Source organism: Papio anubis, chromosome 14 (genome assembly GCF_008728515.1).
Source record: "Papio anubis isolate 15944 chromosome 14, Panubis1.0, whole genome shotgun sequence".
NCBI lineage: Eukaryota > Metazoa > Chordata > Mammalia > Primates > Cercopithecidae > Papio > Papio anubis.
This window is the reverse complement of record NC_044989.1, coordinates 90,772,979-90,777,691: the sequence shown is the minus strand read 5'-3', so window position 1 is coordinate 90,777,691 and position 4,713 is coordinate 90,772,979. Positions and strand designations below refer to the sequence as shown.

At 48.4% G+C, this 4,713-nt stretch overlaps 1 pseudogene across 1 annotated transcript; it reads right to left on the bottom strand.

The window, feature by feature from the left end:
• Window positions 1-755: 755 nt before the first annotated feature.
• Window positions 756-1,372, bottom strand: LOC101021549 (annotated as a pseudogene). The gene has a single exon (XR_636849.3). The product of XR_636849.3 is annotated as a 60S ribosomal protein L17 pseudogene (transcript).
• Between the last annotated feature and the right edge of the window lie 3,341 nt (window positions 1,373-4,713).

Genomic DNA, 4,713 nt, shown 5'->3' with positions numbered 1-4,713 from the left:
TGACAGGTGCCTGTGGGCAAGGCTGAGGGATGAGAATCGCTTGAATCTGGGAGGCAGAGGTTGCAGTGAGCTGAGATTGTGCCACTCTGTATGTGTGTGTGTGTGTGTGTTTGTGTGTGTGTATACACACACACATCCCACATCTCCCACAGGATAAAGTCCGTATCTGGTCTGCTTTGATCGTTTCCTCCCTGTCATCATTGCCCCTGTGTCCTCCTGGCACCTCTGCCCAAGCCTTGTCCAGCAGCCCCTTGCCCTGGATTCCCACACCAGGCTACAGCTCTCCGTCCACGCCCCCCATCCCCACCGGGAACATGCTTCCTCCTGCAGCCCGCTTCAGGACCAGCCCACACACCACCTCCTCCAGGGGCACTGGGTCCCCGGAAGGTGGTGGCTCCTCCTCCCAACTCCAGGCACTCTGACACCACTTTGTCAGTGTGTGGTTTTCACATCCTGTCCTAGTGGTATGTTTGTCTTTTCGCCCCCAGATTCACAGCTTCCTAAATGAAGGAGCTAAGTCTTGCTCTTTTCTTTACCCTAGAACAAGATACAGTTTCTGATCATACTTAATATTTGATGAACAGATGTTTTCCTTTAAAGTTTCACTTAAACTTTTAAAACCTCAGACCACAGTAAGAAATACATCTGACATTACCACCCAGACTCATACACACATGCCACTGAATCAAAAGTTTCATGAAATAATACTTACTCTGTTGGAAGCACTCTGATATTTTCTTTAATTCCATTTTTTCCCTTTTAATTACATTTATTTTAATGCTGAATTTACTCCCGTGCCATAAGTTTTTGTTTCTTCAGTTTCTTCTGGGATATCTTTTTCTTCTGGGCAACCTCCTTTTCTGGTTTAGGAACAATCTGTTCCTTTTCAGTAAGGATCATCTCAATGTGGCAGGGAGAGCTCATGTATGGGTTAATCCGACCATGAGCTCTGTAGGTCCGTCGGCGCATCTTAGGTGCTTTGTTCACTTGGATATGCTCGATGACCAGAGAATCTACATCTAAACCCTTAAGTTCAGCATTACGCTCTGCGTTTTTAAGCATGCGCAGCAAAAAATCAGCACTCTTTTTGGGCCACCGACCTTGTGTCCAGCCCCACTGCTTGGCCTGGGCACACCTGCCAACTCCACCATTGTAACGTCGGAATGGTACGCACTGTTTCTGTAAAGTGACATCTTTCAGATACTTCGTGGCTTTTCGAATATGCATACCCTTGATGGCCTGGGCAGTTTCATGAGTGTTCTTAAAGTGAACACGAAGATTGGAACCTCTTGATTTGCATGATTTCGTGGGGTTCTCCAGGTCAAGTGAATAGCGAACCATTTTCATAGATTACGTCAGGCCGCTTAGGGAAAGAGCTTAATTCCGTTTTTTAAAAAGTGCTTGTTGGGACTTGTAGGTGGAAAGCCATGGACATAAAGTGTACAGAGAAGCTGTCATTGCTAAAGGGAGAGAAGCTTTGCTTCCAGGCTAGGATCAGGTTAGGATTAAACTATAAACAAATGAGGGCTTCCGCTTGCTCTGATCTGCAGACTGAGAGAATCTGGCCTCATTAAGAAGTAAAAGCCAAGGCTGACAACGGTGATGGACTTCAAGCTCCTGGGGCCTGCTCTTGGCAGCTTTCCTGCTCAGTGCCTTATATCTTACCTTCACTCCTTTAACACACCCGTCCCTACCCCACAAAGATGCCCCAAACTCTGCCTGGTGCCCCAGCGATATTTTGTGCACAGCTCTCTGATGGCTCTTGTCACACTGTACTGTAATGCTAATCTTTTTTAGATGGCTAGCTCTTCAACTGAGCTGCTGGAGGTAGCCTGGTCAGGGAAGTGCTGGCCAAAAAGAGTGTGTGAATGGGAGGAGAGGAACTGTTGCATCTTGGGGTCTAGAAGTGCCCATCTCTTCCCTGTTGTTGCCTGGGCAGGGGCTCACCACTGGCTCTGGAGCCACAGCAGGGAGACGCAGGCCCGGGCACACCATGGTGGAGTAGAAGGGCAGGGAGCAGTGATGTAATTCAATTACAGAACTCGGTTATCCCTTAACTTTGTATAGATACTACGCCACTTAATAAATTTTTTGTTTGTTTGTTCGAGACAGTGTCTCACTCTGTTACCCAGGATGGAGTGCAGTGGTATGATCTCAGCTTGCTGCAGCCTCTGCCTCCCAGGTTCAACATTTAACATCTCAGTGACAAACATTTAACATCCTGAGGTTATACATAAGGGAATGAATAATTCCTTTATCATTCATAAAGATTTAAAGACCAGGCCTGGCACGGTGGGTCACACCTGGAATCCCAGCACTTTGGGAGGCCAAGGAGGGTGGATTACTTGAGGGCAGCAATTCAAGACCAGCCTGACCTACGTGGTAAAAACCTGACTCTACTAAAAATGCAAAAATTAACCAGGCTTGGTGGTGTATGCCTGCAATCCCAACTACTCGAGAGGCTGAGCCGGGAGAATCGCTTGAACCTGGGAGGCAGAGGTTGCAGTGAGCTGAGATCCACCACTCCACTCCAGCCTGGGCAACAGAGCAGGACTCCATCTCAAAAACAAAACAAAACAAAACAAAAACTCCAGGCTGGGCATGGTGGCTCATGCCTGTAATCCCAGCATTTTGGGAGGCTGAGGCGGGCGGATCACTTGAAGTCAGGACTTCGAGACTAGCCTGGCCAACATGGCGAAACCCCGTCTCTACTAAAAACTACAAAAATAAGCCAGGCATGGTTGCACATGCCTGCAGTCCCAGCTACTTGGGAGGCTGAGGCAAGAGAATCGCTTGAACCTGGGAGGAGGAGGTTGTAGTGAGCAGAGATAGCACCACTACACTCCAGCCTGGGCGACAGAGCGAGAATGTCTCAAAATAAAAAATTAGAAAAAGAAGAAGAAGAAAGAAAGAAGAAGAAGAAAGAAGAAGAAGGAGGAGGAGGAGGAGGAAGAAGAAGGAGGAAGAAGAAGAAGGAGGAGGAAGAAGAAGGAAGAAGAAGAAGAAGAAGAAGAAGAAGAAGAAGAAGAAGAAGAAGGAGGAGGAGGAGGAGGAGGAGGAGGAGGAGGAGGAAGAGGAGGAGGAAGAAGGAGGAAGAAGAAGAAGGAGGAGGAGGAGGAGGAAGAAGAAGGAAGAAGAAGAAGATGAAGACGAAGAAGACGAAGAAGAAGACGAAGAAGATGAAGAAGATGAAGACGAAGAAGACGATGAAGAAGAGACAAAACCAAACCAAAGAAAATGCATGACTGCTCCTCTTAATTATTTACCTAGCTCTGTTTTGTTACATATTATAGTTGTAACCCACAAGCAATAGACAAAATGTCACTAGATATAATGTTTGTGGCCAGGCACAGTAGCTCACTCCTGCAATCCCAGCACTTTGGGAGACCGAGGCAGGCGGATCACCTGAGGTCAGGAGTTCAAGACCAGCCTGGCCAACATTGTGAAACCCAGTCTCTATTAAAAATACAAAAAATTAGCCAAGCGTGGTGGCACGCACCTATAACCCCAGCTACTTGGGGGGCTGACGCAGGAGAATCACTTGAACCTGGGAGGCTGCAGTGAGCTCATTGCATTGGGCAACGAGAGTAAAATGCTGTCTCGAGGCTGGGCGCGGTGGCTCACGCCTGTAATCCCAGCACTTTGAGAGGCCAAGGCGGGCAGATCATGAGGTCAGGAGATTGAAACCATCCTGACTAACACGGTGAAACCCTGTCTCTACTAAAACTACAAAAAAAATTAGCCAGGCGTGGTGGCGGGTGCCTGTAGTTCCAGCTACTCGGGAGGCTGAGGCAGGAGAATGGTGTGAACCCGGGAGGCAGAGCTTGCAGTGAGCGGAGATCGCACCACTGCACTCCAGCCTGGGCGACAGAGCAAGACTCCATCTGAAAACAAAACAAAAACAAAAACAAACAAACAAAAGTCTCCCTCAAATTCATGCTGATACCTAATTCCCAATGTGATAACTTTTGGAGGTGCGGCCTTTGGGAGGTGATGCAGTCATGAGGGTGGGGACCTCATGAATGGGATTAGTGCCCTTATAAAAGAGACCACCAGAGAGCTTCCTCTCCCCTTCCTTCCAGGACACAGTGAGAAGCCAGCTGTCTATGAACCAGAAAGCAGGCCCTTAGCACACATCGATTCTGCTGGCGTTTTGATCTTGGACTTTCCAGCCTCCCTGTGAGAAATGAATTTCTGTTGCTTACAGGCCACCTGGTCTATAGTCCTCTGTTACAGCAGCCTGAACGAACCAAGACACCCATGTACACATTGCCAAAAAAATTACAGCCTAGCCCACATTCTCAGAAGCTTACAGTCTTCCTTTAAGTAAAGTTACATGGGAAGACCCTGCACTGTGGAGCAAAAAGGGCCTGAGTTGAGACTAGCTCTCCCGCTTGTCATGCTGTGGTCTCGAGAAGCACCTGGACTCTTCTGAGCCCCTTTCTCCTCATCTGTGGAATTCGGGTAACTATGCCGTTCCCCAGGCTTGCTGCCAGGAGGAGAATGAGGGGAAAGACTTGGGAGCAGCTCACATTCTTGAGGAACTTAACTTTCTAAGGTAGCCACATGAGGCCACATTGCCTCAGTGCACAGGAGGTGGTGGTGACAAGCTGGACGGGGCAGAGAACATTTTTCCCCCGGTGAAACAGTGGAAAATAAAGCTGGACAGACAGTGGAGGGCGCTGTCATGGAAAGCTGCAGCCAGACAGAACG